Source organism: Danio rerio, chromosome 23 (genome assembly GCF_049306965.1).
Source record: "Danio rerio strain Tuebingen ecotype United States chromosome 23, GRCz12tu, whole genome shotgun sequence".
Classification (NCBI taxonomy): Eukaryota; Metazoa; Chordata; class Actinopteri; order Cypriniformes; family Danionidae; genus Danio; species Danio rerio.
This window is the reverse complement of record NC_133198.1, coordinates 15,415,891-15,434,654: the sequence shown is the minus strand read 5'-3', so window position 1 is coordinate 15,434,654 and position 18,764 is coordinate 15,415,891. Positions and strand designations below refer to the sequence as shown.

General features: G+C 41.0%; 2 long non-coding RNA genes across 2 annotated transcripts in view; both read left to right on the top strand.

Annotated features, from left to right (window-relative positions):
* The window catches only part of LOC108181454 (uncharacterized), a 34,312-nt gene extending 26,072 nt beyond the window's left edge, over nucleotides 1-8,240 (top strand). Inside the window, exons 2-4 of the long non-coding RNA XR_012398867.1 lie at nucleotides 5,273-5,407; nucleotides 5,792-5,856; nucleotides 7,104-8,240. This is a non-coding gene — a long non-coding RNA (uncharacterized lncRNA). The remainder of the gene's footprint in view (nucleotides 1-5,272; nucleotides 5,408-5,791; nucleotides 5,857-7,103) is intronic.
* A 4,087-nt stretch (nucleotides 8,241-12,327) lies between these two features.
* LOC141380586 (uncharacterized) lies at nucleotides 12,328-17,656 on the top strand. Its single transcript, XR_012398866.1, has 3 exons — nucleotides 12,328-13,695; nucleotides 14,791-15,773; nucleotides 16,013-17,656. It is a non-coding gene; the product is annotated as an uncharacterized lncRNA (long non-coding RNA).
* Nucleotides 17,657-18,764: the final 1,108 nt, after the last annotated feature.

Genomic DNA, 18,764 nt, shown 5'->3' with positions numbered 1-18,764 from the left:
TCTGATATCAGCTGCCTGCCTTTGACCCATGCCTGCATACTCATCCTGTGATTACCTGCCGCCAGCCCTACGACCATATACTACTGTGTTTGATGTGAGTTCGCACACGCATTACATCTGTGTGCTATTTGTTATTAAACTGTGTTTAATAAAAATTCTGCAAATGGATCCCTCTGTGCCAGCCACTTCGTTACAGTATTTAAAAAATGGTTGCTCTTTTGTTTTCATTCTGGCTTGTTGCGCAAGCGAATGACATATCTCTGTAAACCAATAGCGTTCAGTTGCGCATATAGCTCCGCCTTTGGTACCCTTTCCCATTTATGCAACCAATAATTAATAAATTGGTTGTTTTTTTCCATAAATACTGTTTCTGACTTTTGTTCTCCGTTTGATGTAGCCGTTCATACATTCCACTCAACGAAATAGGTCAAAGTAAAGTGTTCTTAATTTGTGCTGATATCAGATTTATATCGGTATCGGTTCAGACTGAAGGCTGTTGTTACATCCCACATCTATATCGCTGCATCGCCAGGCCCATTGCATCCAGTGTTGGGTCTTTTCCCTCATCTCCTTCTGTTTCCAGACCGGACTTCCTCTCGCTCTCGGAGCCCGCCAACTTTCTCGAAAACACCAGCTTTCTCTCTCTCTCTCACTCGCTGCTCAGCATTCCCCACACGTCCGCCTCATTGAGCGCCCCCTGCCGGGTAATGTTGAGAAGACAGCCGAATTTCTGTTATAATTTGTGCCCTCTGCCGGAAATATTTGTGCCAGGACTGTTATGAGTTGTAGACTGCCCAGATACTTTTTGTTCTGCTCTTTTTCCCTCCTTCTGGCTGGATTTTTTGGTCTTTCTCGAGAAGATCTTTTTGTTTTGAAATTGGAAATAAATACACATTGATTCTCTCAAGCCTGCATTTGTGTCTGTTTAAGGTTCCTGACAAAACAATCTAGCCACTATGGACACAGCAGGCTCAGATTCCGTCCGAACTGCCGTTACACAGCAAGGAGCGTTGCTGGGGCAACATGAGGTCAGACTGACCAATACCGCTCGAGAGGTGGATTTCCTGGCCAATCAGGTAGCTGAGTTGACAGCAAGAATTCAAGAGCATCGCCTCGTTAAGGGCTTGTGTTTGTACTGTGGCAAGCCAAGGCATTTCGCAGCCACTTGTCCTTTAAAAGGCACAGCTCGCCAGTGAAGAGGGGGATCCTAGTGAGCACCACTCCTTTTTTGAATTCCTTCCCTTCTCGTACTGTTATTCCTGTCTCTGTCCAGTTTGGGGATCTTCCTAACTCCTGTTCGGCCCTGATCGATTCTGGAGCTGAGGGTAACGTCATAGATCGTTCCTTGGCTGCTTTGTGGGGGATTCCTGCCCTTGCTCTTTCTGACTCTATCCCTGCCCGTTCCCTTAATGGCACTCTTATCACCACGGTTCCCCATAGCACCCCTCCTATCACACTCATTGTCTCAGGCAATGACCGTGAGGTCACCACGCTGCTCCTCCTTGACTCCCCAAGTGCCCCCATAGTTTTGGGGCACCCATGGCTACTGCAGCATGGCCCACACATTGATTGGTTGAATAATTCATTTTTGTCATGGAATCAATGTTGTCTTGCTACGCGTTTTTGGGTCCTGCCTCTTTTCCTGTTTCTGTGTGTCCTGTCCCGCAGGTGGAGTCGGCTGATCTGGCTGGGGTTCCGGCGAAGTACCATGACCTGCGTGAGGTGTTTAGCAAGTCTCGGCCCACCTCCTTGCCTCCCCATCGTCCTTATGATTGTGCCATTAAACTCCTCCCAGGCACTTCTCCGCCAAAGGGTCGATTATTTTCCCTTTCTGGTCCTGAGAGAGAGGCCATGGACCGGTACATTAACAAATCTCTTAAAGCTAAACTCATCCGACCCTCCTCTTTCCCTGCAGGCGCTGGGTTCTTCTTTGTCAAAAAGAAGGATGGCTCCTTGTGTCCTTGTATTGATTATTGAGGGCTTAACGACATCACTATCAAGAACAGGTACCCCTTACCTCTTATGTCGTCTGCCTTTGAGTTATTGCAAGGAGCCAAGGTCTTTACCAAACTTGACCTCCGCAATGCCTATCATCTGATTCGCATACGTGAGGGGGATGAGTGGAAGACAGCCTTTAACACCCCTACGGGACACTGAGTACCATGTCCTACCATTCGGTCTGACCAATGCCCCGGCGGTCTTCCAGGCCCTGGTCAATGATGTGTTGAGAGACATGGTTAACCGCTTTGTCTTTGTGTACCTTGATGATATCTTGATATTTTCCCCATCCCCACAGGTACACACTCAACATGTTCGCCAGGTGCTACAACGGCCGCTGGAGAACCATTTTTGCTAAAGCGGAGAAGTGCGTATTCCATGCCCAGTCGGTTCCATTCCTAGGATTCATAATTTCGGCAGGAGAAATCCAGGCAGACCTATGTAAGTTAAGGGCCGTTGCCGAGTGGCCAACTCCTGACTCGCGTAAGGCTCTGCAGCAATTCCTGGGGTTCACCAACTTTTATCGGCAATTCATCAGTAATTTTGGGTAGATTGCTGCACCCTTAACGTCACTCACCTTTCCTAAGGTATCGTTCAAATGGAAAGCTGATGCACAGCTGAGGCCTTTGATAAATTAAGGTCCCATTTTATCTCTGCTCCTGTCTTGTCTATTACAGATCCTGAACGACAGTTTATTGTTGAGGTAGATGCCTCTGATGTCGGAGTAGGCGCAGTCCTATCTCAGCGGTCACGTCTAGATGGGAAAGTGCATCCCTGTGCCTTCTTTTCCCACCGCCTGAGTCCTTCTGAACGGAATTACGACATAGGTAATCGGGAGTTGTTGGCGGTCAGGTTGGCTTTGGGGGAATGGCGTCACTGGTTGGAGGGGGCAGCTCAACCTTTTCTGGTCTGGACGGATCACAAGAATCTGGAATACATCCGTTCAGCCAAAAGGCTGAGCTCCTGACAGGCTCGCTGGGCCCTTTTCTTTGGCCGTTTTAATTAGGGATGCTCAAAATAATTGATTAACAGTTAACCGAAAGGGTGCGTTTGTGAGCGATTAATGCTATCAGTTAAACGATTAAAATTATTATTTTATATATATTTAGTTTGACTGCATAAGGGGCCGATTGAATGTGCCTTTGCGTTAAGAGGGGCATCTTTTGCACGCGGCTCATCCCAGAGCAGCAGTTTGTGTTGTCAAGACAACTACAGAGAACTTTTAAAGAGCTTGGTTTCCGCTACATTTATTCTTTCTCCCCAAGCTCCCCTCAGCCAAAGAGACAGCACAGGTGGTGATTGATCATGTTTTCCGGATTCATGGTCTTCCGGTCAATGTGGTCTCTGATAGGGGCCCCCAATTTGTCTCCTGATTTTGGAAGGAATTCTGTCGACAGATCGGGGCCTCAACGAGTCTGTCTTCTGGATTCCATTCCCAGACCAACGGGCAGTCTCAGCGGGCAAACCAGGATTTGGAACGTACTCTCCGCTGTCTGACATCCCACAATGCTAGCTCTTGGTGCCAACAACTGCCCTGGGTGGAGTATGCTCACAACTCCCTCCCGTCATCTGCCACAGGTATGTCTCCATTTCAATGCTTTGTGGGTTTCCAACCTTCTTTGTTTCCCTCACAGGAACTCGAAGCTGCTGTCCCGTCTGCCCTTGCGTTTGTCCAGTGGTGTTGCTGCACTTGGAAGAGAGCTAGGCAGGCCTTGGCCTGGGTTAATAGAGGGAGTAAAGCAGCGGCTGATCAACATCGGACTCCTGCTCCCCGCTACAGGTGTGGTCAAAGAGTATGGCTTTCCACTAAGGACCTGCCTCTTAGGGTAGCCTCACGCAAGTTGGTACCCAGGTTCATTGGACCATACCGGATCACCAAGATCTTTAGTCCGGTGGTAGTACAGCTTAAGCTTCCCCCCACGCTTGGTCGGGTACACCCTACTTTTCATGTATCTAGGGTTAAACTTGTGCTGTACTCACTCCTTGTCCACCCCCCGGCTAGTGGATGGCTCCTCAGTTTATGCTGTGCGGAAATTGCTAGATGTCAGACGCAGAGGTCGGGGCTTCCAATACCTAGTGGACTGGGAGGCTTATGATCCAGAGGAAAGGAGCTGGGTTCCGGCCCGGGATATTCTGGATCAGGCACTGGTCAGGGACTTCCGTCGACAACGAGGTGAGCCCCTCCATGCAATCGTATTCGTAGGGAGGGGGTACTGTCACATCCCTAGTCTGATCACGCTGTCTTTTTCTGTGTGTTTGTTTACATGTCACGAGAGAACGTGAATGTTTTGTTTTGATCAGTCACCTTGTGTTCACCTAAGGCATCCCTCCCTCGTTACCCAATCTTTCTATTTACATGATTGATTTCGCTCACCTGCACTCCGAGTAGCTTTCCTCCTGCCCTATTTATTCCCCTCGTGTGTGTCGTCCTGTGCTAGATCGGTGTTTGCGAGTGCGCTCATGCTCAGCCACTCATGTCATGTCCTGTCTTGTTCTCTCTCTCTCTCTGCTAATCCAGTGGGATTTCTGTGTCGTTGCATCGCCAGGCCCATTGCATCCAGTGTTGGGTCTTTTCCATCATCTCTGTTTCCAGGCCGGACTTCCTCTCGCTCTCGGAGCCCGCCGGCTTTCTCCGAAACACCAGCTTCCTCTCTCTCACTCGCTGCTTTGCATTCCCCACACGTCTGCCTCATCGAGCGCCCCTTGCCGGGTAATGTTGAGAAGACAGCCGAATTTCTGTTATAATTTGTGACTTTGTTCCGGCTGTTGTTTTGCTTTTCTTTTTGTCTGAGGATCACGAAGGGGACGCCCTCTGCCGGAAATATTTGTGCCAGGACTGTTATGAGTTGTACACTGCCCAGATACTTTTTGTTCTGCTCTTTTTCCCTCCTCCTGGCTGGATTTTTTGGTCTTTCTCAAGAAGATCATTTTGTTTTGAAATTGGAAATAAATACCATTGATTCTCTCAAGCCTGCATTTGTGTCTGTTTAAGGTTCCTGACAGCTGCAATATCGTTATGGTATTGGAACTTAAAATGTTGTATCGGGACATCTCTAGTGATGTGTGTGTGTGTGTTCCACCAGTACTTCCAGTAGTAGTAAATATTAGACAAAGATTTTTAAAACTATAGTCCTTGTTTTTATTAGCAATTTTACTGGGCATGTGTGTTTGTTTGCTTGGTTTTCAAGAGGCGGTGCATGGAATATCAACTTTATTTCTACGAACAAATTTAATCATTCCCCAACACCTCTAATTTTAGTCTTTCTTTCCCAAGCAATACAACATCAAACAGTCATATTCCTTGGAGGGTCAGGTGGTCATGGGACCTCACCTGGATTTCACAACTGGCTTCAGATGTGGTCTGAAATTGAAGTATGCTGAAGATACCTTTCGCACTCTAAAATTTAAGGTAATGTCTACATTAAATATTGTAACTGATAGCTTGTTTTGGGGGGTTAAACAAGGAATGTATAGGAGAACAAGTCCTGACTCCCCTTGTCCCCTTGTTATAAAGGGGTGTGTTGCAGACCCAATTTGTTCTGCCTGGGTAAATCAAAACCACTATTTGTTGTTGGACTGTTCTTGATTGTGTGCTTGTGATGGAAATGATTTTTAATGTTTTTGTTTGATTGCAGTCTTACTGAGCTAGAGTATTGTCATTATGTTCAAACTGAGCTAACAGTAATATTTATCTAAAGTGCAGCAGTCGTGTCCCACTGAAGGTGGTGATTTCTAACATACAACATCATTTGTTGAATGAAGCTAAAAGTTTATCTGCCCTTTTTGCTTATAGGTGCTTTTTGGGCATTAGTTTGGAGACGGAAGAGGTCAAAAAAGCAGAGAAGACACAACCAGCAAGTATGTACTTTTATAAATTATCTTGAATAGATGACTGCCTAGTTTTGCAAGTAATTTTAACTCGTTCTCCCTCTCTGAAACACTGCTTTTTACATGTATGATGTCAGAATATTTTTTTAATCACAGTTTTCTCAGTCGCTTTGGTGCATTTTTCACAACACTATTTACATTTGCACAACAGGTAATGCATTTCTCAAAACAATTAGTACGAACTACAAAACCTTGTTAACCTGCATGTCACTTGCTCAAAATGGATAGCTCATTCCTTAAAAGCAAGTCGGCTATTGATGTCAATGAAAGTGTCAGTGTCATCAAGATGAAAAGTCCTGACCCCATTGTTTTATGAATAAGATAGTCAGAGGGCTTTGTCATGTTTTCATTATGTCAGTTTACTCTGTACATTTTTTCCCAATGCAAAAAAGTCAGATTTTGGTGACACTTCCGGAAAACGCTCAAGACAGCACTACTATTTGCACGGCCATTCGAAAACTACAGTAAAGTTAAACATCACTGCATTTAGTGAGGTATCGGAGTACAAGACAATGAATATGTATGTTTCACATTTTTACTGCATTTGCTCTTTACAATTCTAAATTGTTCACAGCATTGTGCAAAAGAGTAAATACAACAAACATAAACTCCCTTTGGGTAGAGCTGTGCACAACTGTACACAATATTGTATTACATATTGGAACTGAACCTACAACATACACTGGTCTGTAAAGCATTCATGAAATTGATCAATTTAGACATTTTCAGAAAAAAAAAAGATTTTAAAATGTTTATAAATTTGCTTGACAGATTTTGACAACTAGTTCAACATGTTTGCATGTAATGAAATGAGGACTGTTAATTTTATATGGACTGACTATTCAGCATTCACAAGTTTGATTAATTTTGATTGACATGACATTAGCAAATTATAACGTTATAAAACAGCAGAGAGTTGTATGAAAGCAATTGATGCATGTCCAAAAGCATTTGGAATTTGCTGGAAGGAATGGAAAACTGCTACTATGATGATGTGCACAAATGACAGTTTTGAGAAATGCATTAACTGTTGCGCAAATGTAAATAGTGTTGTGAGAAATGCACCAAAGCCACTGAGAAAAACTGTAATGTTCTTATAGTATTTTTTGGTTGAGGCTTCACATTTTGAAAACTTTCTGAAATGTTTACACAGATGTCATTAAACTGTTAAATAAATGTGTAAAATGTATGTGTGTTTGTTTTTATTTTGATTTTAGAGTCGTCTCAGATTACCCAAAAATGAAGATTCTGTCATCATTTACACATTCTCAGGTTTTTTGGACACAAAGGGAGATATTTAATATTTTTATTCCAGTTTAACAAAAAAAAATCATATTTAACAGACCTGGAACAACCTGAAGGTGAGTAAATCAAGACAGAATTTTCATTTTTGTGTGACCTAAATTTGCTTTGAAATTTTACAGCACCAAACTGTTAAGTTACAGTAATCTTTACAGTTAAATCAGGTTTTTCAATTGCAACCTACTGCTAAATCACAGTAATCATATTGTTTCATAAATTTACAGCAAATTATAGTTAATTCTACAAGATAATACTGTGAAATCACAGTAACGGATTTTCTTATATCCTGTAAAGTTACACTGTATGGCTGTAATTTCACAATAATTTAATGTGACAAAATCACAGTAAATAACTGTGAACTATGTCACAATTTACTGTAAATTTACATACAGTAATTTATTGTGAAAGTTATGCAATTATTAGCCAGTAATTTGCTGTGAATTTAAGGTAAAAAAAATTTAAAGTGTAAGGCTAAGGCAAGAAATACCACTTTGTCTTTAAAGAAGGGGAGTACACCGACAGAAACTCAGAGTTTAGAGAATAAACCTGCTCCTGACCAGGTTAGGTTCACAGAGTAAGTTACCACGGTAACTAGGTGTGTAATGATACACCAAAAGAACAGTTTGGTTCGCGGTTTTGGAGCCACGGTTCGGTTCGGTTTCTGTTTACAGTGGGGTTAGGGTTTATGTCATCTTAACAGCAATGCTAAGGAACAATATATTTACTTAATAACAGGAGCATCTATACTTTTTCTTTATTAACTTTGCCATCACATTTTTAGTCAGAATACCGGAGTAAATGACAAAAACTAAATAAATACCTCCAATATAGACTAGTCAGAAAAAAACAATTATCTTTAGTGCAGATATCTTAATCAAGTAAACTAAAATGAAATAAATAACTGCAGTGTAGACTAGTGAAAGATTATTAAGAACACCATAATGTCCACATTCTCAGGTGAGAGGCTTGATCTCTGCGCAGACACAGACATGATGCTCATTTTTGATAATTAAGTTTTCATTCAGAAAGATAGGTTTCCGTTTAAATTAATGAAAAAAAAATACATATAATGTGTTTGCAAAGTGTTTTTACATGACATATTCACCAGTAAAATACTTAGCAGTTTTGTCAGAAACTAATGTTATGGTTGTAGGTGGCTGTATTTTTGCCTCCCGTTCTCTCTCTACCGCTCCCTCCATGCCTGTCATTTCTGCAGGTCTGTCTTCACGACAGCTGATGCCTGTCATTTCTGTAGGTCCGCCTTCACGACAGTCACCTACTCGGTCCCAGTCATTCCCCTCGCTGGCCAGCAGAGGTCATCATCACCGGACTATTGACATTACATCATCCACTTTACTGATTAGCACTCACACCTGCATTACATCTCCCAATCATCATGCTTTGATTATCGACCTTGTCCTGCCTGCCGCCTGCCTTGTACTTCTGCCTGAATATCGACTCTGATCCAAGCCACCTGCCCTAAACTCTAGCCTGAACACCGAACTTGATATTCGCCGCCTGTCTCTGACCCATGCCTTTATACTCATCCTGTGTTTACCTGCCGCCAGCCCTTCGACCTAATACAACTGTGTTTGATGCGAGTTCGCACACGCATTACATCTGTGTGCTTGTTGTTATTAAACTGTGTTTAATAAATATACTGCAAATGGATCCCTCTGTGTCAGCCACTTCGTTACAGAAGACTTCGCCAAACATGGATCCCACAGCCCTACAGGTCCTTTCCATCGAACTCACAACCCAAGCCTAGGTTCTAGCGACTCATTAGCAACAGCTTGCACATCTCACACAGCTAACGGAGGAACTAGTAAGTACCCTGCGGAATTTGAATGTTGCAACCCCAGCGCAACCCACCGCCAACTACTCTACCAGCCAGCCTCCAGTAACCTTTACTCCTCATCATGCCAGCCCCCGCCTGGCATTTCCTGACAAATTCTACGGTAATCCTTCTAATTGTAAAGGTTTTCTGCTACAATGCAAGCTGTTTGTCGCACAACAACCCCATATGTTTGCAGATGAGAACAGTAAAATTGCCTTTGTGTGCTCGTTGCTCTCTGGAAAAGCCCTGGATTGGGCTACTGCGTTCTGGCCAGAAAACACTACCACTTTTCCCACGTTTAAAGAGTTTCTCCAGCGTTTCTGTGTGGTTTTCGATCATCCAGAGGGAGGTCAAAACGCAGGTGAAGAATTACTCACGATTCAGCAGAACAACCAACCAGCGGCTGAATTCGCTCTTCATTTCCACACTTTGGCTGCACAAACTGGCTGGGCTGACGATCCCCTAAAGACCCTTTACCGCAAAGCCTTGAATCCTGACTTACAAACTGAATTAGCATGTAGAGATGATGGGAAATCACTTGATCAGCACATTGACCTCTATATCAGGCTGGACAATCTGCTCTGCATTAGAAAACCCTCACCTGTTGTTCTCTCCTACCCCAGTCAAGAGTCCGCTCCAGCTCCCACAGTTCCTGCTGAACCCATTCAACTGGGTCGAGCTCAATTATCACCTGAAGAACGTGAAAGACGTTTGAAGAATAATCTCTGCCTATATTGCGGATTTGGCGGTCATACGAAGGTTAAATGCCCCAATAAACCATCTTCCAAGACGTTGTCGGTGAATGTAACCTCAATCCTCTCTATTAATAACAATGCTCTTACTGTCCCCATCTCTGTGTGTTTTGGGAACACCACAGTTCACACTGTCGCTCTGGTTGACTCAGGAGCTGCTGGCAATTTCATGGATGAGACATTTGCTCATAGGAACACTATTCTACTAACCTCTTGTGATTCCCCCTTAGCAATCACGGCAGTAGACGGACGCCCCCTAGGGGATGGAAATGTCACTTACCGCACTACTCAACTGTCAGTTCAAACAGGCTCGCTTCACAAGGAAGAGATGGAGTTTCTGATCAGTAAGTCTCCCCAACATCCCATCATTCTCAGGTGGCCGTGGTTACAGACACATAATCCCCTCATCTCCTAGAAAACTGGTGAGATCTCAAAGTGGAGTGAATCAAATTTGAGAAATCGTCTATGTTCTGTCATCCCTGTTCAGCTCAATACCATTGCTACCAGCCATGAAATCCCTGAAAGTTCCATGATCCCCGAAGAATACAAGGATTTATCAGAAGCGTTTAGCAAGAAAAAAGCCACAAAACTCCCACCTCACCGTGAGTATGATTGCGCTATAGATTTATTGCCAGGCATCACGCCCCCTCGTGGGAGAATCTTTCCTCTGTCCCAAACAGAAACCGAAACGATGAATGCATACATTAAGGAGGAGTTGGAGAAGGGATTCATTCGGCCGTCCACTTCACCCGCATCCGCCGGTTTCTTTTTTTGTTGAAAAGAAGGATGGAAGCCTGCGCCCCTGCATTGACTATAGAGGTTTGAATGAAATTACTGTGAAGTACCGCTATCCTTTACCCCTGGTCACTGCTGCCCTGGAACAATTATGCTCAGCCAAATACTTTACCAAACTTGATCTTCGCAGTGCCTACAACCTCATACGCATTAAGTGGGGTGATGAATGGAAAACCGGCTTCTCAACGACCACCGGCCACTATGAGTATCGGGTGATGCCCTTCGGCCTGGAAAACAGTCCTTCAGTCTTCCAAGCATTCATTAATGAGGTATCTCGTGACATGTTGAATCAATGGGTAATTATTTATATTGATGACATTCTCGTCTATTTAGAGACGCTAGATGACCACATTCACCATGTACAAGCCGTACTACAGAGACTCATTCAACATCAGCTATACGCCAAAGTGTTCAAGTGTGAATTTCACCAGACTTGCACTTCGTTCCTGGGGTACATAATCAGTGCAAATGGAGTCGCCATGGACGAAGATAAGGTGAATGCTGTTTTGAACTGGCCAAGACCCAACAGGGTGAAAGAAATGCAACGTTTTCTGGGGTTTGCCAACTTCTATCGCCGATTCAAGTGAAACTTCACCTCTGTAGCCGCACCACTCACGTCTATGGTGAAAACAGGAAATTCCAAGCTGAAGTGGAACCCCGACGCTGTCCGAGCCTTTAACCACCTCAAAGCCCGGTTCTCTTCAGCACCTATCCTCTGTCACCCCGATCCCAAGTTACCCTTCACTCTTGAAATCGATGCCTCTAATATGGGCATCGGAGCCGTATTATCATAGAGACAAGAGTCGTCTAACAAGCTCCATCCCTGCGCCTTCTTTTCACGGAAGCTCAACTCAGCGGAGAGGAACTATGATATAGGCAACCGGGAACTCCTCGCTATGAAAGCAGCCATGGAAGAATGGAGGCATTGGCTAGAGGGAGCCCGATACCCTTTCACTGTGATAACCGATTATAAAAATCTGGAGTACATCCGATCAGCTAAGAGATTAAATCCTCGACAGGCTAGATGGGCTCTATTCCTTACACGATTCAACTTCTCTGTTACATACATCCCCGGGCCAAAGAACATCAAGGCAGATGCACTCTCTCGCCTTTTCGAAGACGATCCCAAATCAGAGGACGAACAACCCATTCTTCCTGAATCTATTATTCTGGCACCCATCTCCTGGGATATTGATGCCAAAATCGCCCAAGTCGCAGACAAACATCCCTCGCCTCCCACCTATCCAGCAGATAAGGTCTTCGTTCCACTGCCACTCAGAAATCAACTCAGAGGAAATTCACTCCAACCCCAGTTCCGGTCACCCAGGTATCGCAGGCACTATAGACCTCATTCTGAACCCTTACTGGTGGCCCGACGTAAGAGCAGACGTCATTAAATTTGTCAAAAAATTCTCCCCCTGTAATATTACAAGCATTCCCGTCACGCTCCAGCCGGCCTTTTACAACCCCTTGAGGCCCCCCTGGTCCCACATTGCCATTGACTTTATCACAGATCTTCCCCTGTCTCTTGGTCACAGCACTATACTCACCGTCATCGACCGCTTTTCTAAAGCATGCAGATTGATTCCCTTCCCTAAACTCCCCACAGCTCTAGAAACTGCCGAACTTTTGTGCAATCAAGTATTCCAATACTATGGGCTACCCGAAGACATTGTGTCTGACAGAGGTCCCCAATTTACGTCAAGAGTATGGTCTGCATTCTTCAAAAATCTAGAAATAAATGTCAATAAATAAACTTTTGTACATTAAATCACTTTTGTTGGCAGTTCTGTTGTCAGTCTTTTGCTTACACCGTCACATTGTGAAATTTTCACACTATTTTAATGTTATTCCTTTTAAGTAAGTTTCGTGAAACAGTTATTACAGATAGACGTACACTTTTTCTACAACAAGAGGTGCAGGAGGTGATCTTCCACAATGCTAACAGCTTAGCATAAATCTCTGAATCACATTCCCTCCCCTGCCGTCTAGAGCCACGCCTCCTTAAACACAAGCACAGAAAAAGAATCCTCTCTCATGTGTTAAAAATGAAGTGTTTGTCTTGCAACGTGCAAGCCAAACTGACATGCTATTTCAGAGTGAATATTTAGAGTTGCTTGGTAAACAATACAGGGAGAGAGACTAGGCGGAATAGTGCTATTTACTTGTGTTTTGTTGTTAAACTAATTCAAATCTACCTTATCAATGTTGTAAAAGATAACTTATGAAACTGAAAATAGTCTTATCAATCTTTCACTAGAAGACTTTATTGGCTGAACAACACTTCTGTAAAGATATAACCCATTTGTAACAACATCTAAGGTTACATTAGCTTTGCGTGAAGCTAAAAATTGTGCCATTGTGTCATCCTTTCTCCAGCGTGCAAAGGTAACTCCAATATTGATTTGGGTTCTTAAAAAGTTTTGATTCAGCAGGTTTTTACCTTTTATACAGTCATTGGTTTTTACCGATCGGGCGTGTGCTCTCTCTCTATCACTCTCGTGAGCGTGCAGCACAAACGGCGGTCAGCGGAGCTGCGTACAAAAGGCTGTGCAGTTGTTCAAATCTGCATTTGCTCACAGACAGTTTGGTCTACTTATCTGAATTATAAGAGATGTCGGCCTGACTATTTAATTGGATGAACATTTTTTAGTTTTATGCCTTACGCCAAATATAAAAATACATTTAGATTTTTTTACTTTAATCATTACTATTGGAATGTGAAAAGACTTTCAACCAGCACAAATCACCTACTGCACCTTTAACCTCCATTCTGAAATGGGGCCCTGGTCATGTGAATGTTTGCACTAACCATACTGCATATTTTTATTAACTTAACAATAACTTATAACAATAACTGAAAGATATCAGCTTGGGAATTTGCAGACACAGGTTAACACGAATTCATGGGACACATGTTAGCACAAGTCCAAAGGCTATACCCTTTAAAACTGTATAAAAAAATTTGAAAACATGGTTTGACCAATTGTGATAAAACATCATTTTGTCTTTGAGAGCTATTCTGAGAAAATATCACCGTGGGAGTTTGTAGAAACATATTCTATGGAAGTCGATGGAAACAAGTTAACACAAGTCCACAAACAAAACATAAAGCAAAACATGGTTTTACTGATAAAGATGTCAAAACTGACTTTGATATGTGTAGTCCTGAATAGCTCAGTTGGATAGCTCGATCAATACTCATGATGAACCTTTTCACTATACGCGTTCAAATCCTGTTGGTGACATTTAAATTACAGATATTTTTTATATTAGTTTTAGTTATATACTGTATTTAAATTAATAATGTTTACAATGACATTGATACAAAGTAATAAGAATATTTAATTGGTATGGGCATGTTTTGTAGCTGTAAAAATGTGACGAATCTGCTATTCTGCGCAGAATTTTGTAAAAAAAAAAAAAACACATAAAACTGCAGGATTCATGCGGAATGATTTTGAGAGTTTCATTACTAAAAACTTAGGCTAATCTATAAAATAAAAATAATACTTTTTTATATTTTTTTATTTAAGGTTTACAATAGAAATCCGATTAGATCTACTGATTTAGTGAATAAAGCAAGTCTCTCATATAATATATCTACCGAAAGCCAGAAATATTACTTTATAAAATGTATTGTAAATAAATCATAAGAACACTTTCATATTAGTCAGTAATATTACTACAATTAATTAAAAAACAGAATAAATATAAATTTACACACATTTACCAGTGTTGCCAGACCGGCAGTTTCCCACCAAAATGGGCTGTTTTAAATTTGATTTTGTGGGTAAAAAGTGGCTTAGGCTGGTTAAAAAAAATTTGGGTGGTTTTGAAACATAAATTTCATATCCAATTTTTTTTTAACAAAATGTAACTGTGTGCTGCTATTACATTCAGTTAGTAGTAACCAATGTGTAGCCCAAACCGCGTGGGCCCACCCACAAACAGGTGAAGTAAAGGATCAAAATCTGGCTCCCGGACAAATCTGCCTCCCATTCGCGTGCACATGCTTTACACAGCACCTGCAGTTAAACTCACAGCAGTTTATCATAAAACTTTTATCGATCATTTTTCTCACAGTAGATGGCAAGAACAAACATAGAAGTGTTGCCTGATTGACAAGGGAACAATCAGAAGTAAGAATGTAAAACGCCAAATTAGACGATAATATATGCATTTACAGCATAATGCATCTACCTGAATCCATACTAGGATTTCATGTAGCTGGAACTCCTGTGTCCTGCATAAGTTGTGTCAAACAAGTCATTGTTTCGGGAGTTGCCAAATGAATTATTTTTAGGCTCACCAAAGTGCTTCCCACACATAGGGTGCTTTCACATCTAGACTTTTGTTTCAGAACCAGTCTCATTTGCCCAGTTAGCAGGGTTTATTTGGCATATGTTAAACCAGCAACCGCGCTTGGATCCGCGCCAAATCAATCGGTCCAAGATCGCCTGAATGAAACGAACTCTGGGTCGGATTGATTGTAGTGGGAAAGCAAAACGATCCGAGCCCAGCTATATCACAGTGTATTATGGATATGTAGTAGGCATTTAGGGCTAAAAGAAGAAAAATTATGAGTAGGGAGAGATGTCATTCCTACTGGTAAATGTGTGTTTCATGTTAAATACGAAAATGAAAGTATGCTGAACTATTAACGAGAGCTGTTTATCCGCTAGGAACATTAAACAAAGTGCATTCTAGCCAAGGGCTATGCATGAAAGTCTTACCTGATTTATATCAGGTGACGATGTCTGTGAGAGTCACCATTTAAAATTAAAGCGCAGCTTTCCGCTTATAATGTCTTATTGCTTATTGTCATAGATTAAAAAAGGACGCATGACAGCTGAGTGGGACTCTGCAAAATAAACCATGAAACCATGACCAATGTAATAAGAGTTAACTCCCACATGACCCGTTTAAGCTCTTTTGGTCATTTAGAAACTTTGCTGTGTGAAAGCGAACCGCACCAAGAACAAAGAGCAACACTGTAACATTTTTAATCCCTGTTTCGGAACAACTGAATCGATTCACAGGTGTGAAAGCACCCATCGACTTTACTTGGGCGGGCCAAAATGCGTCTGACCGTAGTTTCTAAAATAAAATCTCCTAAAATGTCTGGGATTTGGGTTTTACTTTTGCTTTCTAAAGCCTTTATTTGTATGCGTTTCTGCATCACTTTTTTGCAGCTGACTGTGAGCGAGAAAAACACTAAATGATTAATCGTTTATTAAATGACTTAGGGGGTGATGCGGTGGCACAGGGTAGCACGTTTGCCTCACAGCAAAAATAAATAAATAAATTCGCTGGCTCAAGCCTCGGCTGGGTGAGTTGGCGTTTCTGTGTGGAGTTTGCATGTTCTCCCCGTGTTGGCGTGGGTTTCCTCTGGGTTCTCCGGTTTCCTCCTAAGACGTGGTATAGGTGAATTGGCCAGGCTAAATTGTTTATGTGTGATAGGGTGTGTGTAGATGTTTCCCAGTGGCGGGTAGTGGTTAAAAGGGCATCTGCTGCGTGAAGCATGTGCTAGATAGGTTGGCGGTTCATTCTGTTGTGGCGGTCCTGGATTGATAGAGTGACTAAGCCGAAAAGAAAATTAATAATTAAATGACTCAGTCAAACTTTACTACATACTCGGAGAGAACAAAATGACATCTATAGCTAATGGCTGCAAAATATTTGTTAGAAATGGTTAATCAACTAATTTGCATTATTTAAATAATCTACACTTTTATGCTAGTAATTATTATAATTTTAGCAATAATGTCTATTTTTTATTCATTTTTTATATTTACTTTTCATTTGCTGTGAATTTTATTAGTTTAATGATGTTAATATATTACATTCTTTATACTTATCTAAACTGCTTTGGCGATACTGTAATTGTCAAGCCAATAAAGCAACTTTAGAGAGCGAGAGAGATACCTGCGCATGGTTCATAAATAGCATAAAAGTAAGAGAAATAGTGGATTTTTGTCGCATGTAATTGACCATTTATGTGCTGTGGGTAAAAGGTGTGGTTCAAATCGGCTACTACCACAATATTATATTATATATATATTTCAAACCTGAGGGAAGCCCTGCACCAGATTTACTGGAGGCACATTGGAGCACACTAGTTAGTATCCTTAAAACTAATAGACTGAAACTGAAATCTAAAATACTTAATTTAAATATCACAGAATATTTCATGCAAATGACTAATAAACTTTTTAAATATATGTATACAAATACATCTACATAAAAATAAGCGCCGTGTTTTAATGTGATCCAGTTATGTTGAAATTTTACAACTGTGTTTCTGTGACTGTTGGTGTTGGTTGTTATATAGTTTAAAAGCCTGACAAATAAAGTAACTAGGCTAATTTCTGATTAAATTAAATAAAACATTAGCCAATATTTAGGGCGTTTTTTGCGGGTTTTGGACAGCTTTTGGGCTGGAAACCGTCAGCTATATCTGGCGACCCTGACATTTACACACAAATAAATAAATGGACTAAATGATGGCCTAAAAATGTGCTACTTTCTGCGTGCACAGATTCCGTGTGGGCCCAGTCACCAATGTTTGACTACTTTTGACTACAAAAGGTAAATTACACATACAGTGTTAAACACCTCTAGTTAGCAAGAAGACAGGGATAAAGAAATCAATGATGATAATACTGCAGATCTACAAGGCTGAAGCTAGAGACAAACATAGCAGCTTGTTCTCACCCAAAGCTGGGCTGTGGTTGAAAACAGCTCGAGGCCCAGAGAATACAGGAACCACCTGGTCCGTTCGTGAGTCTTGTGTGTTACAGTCATTGGTGTTCAGTGGTCAGATGTCTGAAGTTGGCTAAAGGAAACAAACACAACCGACAATTTTAGCTCGACCAATCGATAGTTGCAATATTCAAAACGTCTTAACATATTTATTATTTTTTACCCGTGTTCTCGAGTCTCCAAATAAAAGTGATAAAACGTGCAATATACAAAATCCTAAGCATTAAAATACATATAAAACGACAGATAAATTGCTCTTTCCTTACCTCAAACGCACAGATAAATCGTATTGTAGAAATGGCCGCTCACCTCTGCTCTCTCAAACGTAGAACGCGTTCCAGGAATGTTGACGTCATCTCAGATTGAATCAAAGACGTCAACTCGACAAGCAAAAAATAATTTAAATAATAATTATTTTTCAAAAACAGTAAAAATTGCCGTTTTATTGATTATTACATTGCTTAATGCAGTCAAATTTTGATTATGAACTTATTAACTGCCAAATCTATACGACCAATCCATGTTTTTGAGGGGGGGGGAGGGGCGGGGAGAACGGTGTCAAAAACACCAATATCTAAGGCAATAATGCTGTATTAATGCAATTTGTTCACAATAAAAGATTGTCAGGTATATATATATATATATATATATATATATATATATATATATATATATATATATATATAAATATATATATATATATATATATTATTAATCTCTGATGGATCCATTGAGTGTTCTATAATGTTTTAAATTAATGCAAGTTTCATAAAAAATAATAAGAAAACATAATAATCAAGTATTAAATTAAATTTTACATTTTGCTGAAATTGTATGTCTAATGTGTTTTAATTTAAGGTTGCCATTTTAAAATCTGGCTTGTTTGCAGTTGTTTTTGATTGTCTCTGTCCCTATTTAAAAAAATAATAATTTTAAAACATCAGCTGCGAGTGAAACTGAGAAAATGAATAACCACAACCGCTAAGGTAAAAATTAAATGTTCAAGACAAGCCTATCCCAGCCGGCATTTTAACAGTGAATCAACTTTAATATTTACCCTCTTACCTCAGTCATGGGTGAATTGTCAGACGTTAAATGAAGGTTGAATTAGGCTACATTTCGATTTTGGTAGTTGGATTAGTGTTGATACCTTGACGTTGTTTCGCCGTCGTACATTTCAACCTAGCAGAAGTTACATGTAACATAAAATATAGCAATAAACTATTTTTCTAATTAAAAAAACATAATGCAAATACACAGCTTGTGTATAAATTTATTGAATACGCTGATTATTTCACTTATTTAAAATATACAGCAACATTTAGAGCATACAATCCCTCAATAAAACCATCTATAGGCGCAGTACAGTCAAATACACAAAAATGCATACATTTAAATTGTCATTTTTTAATAGGGTTTCATGAGTT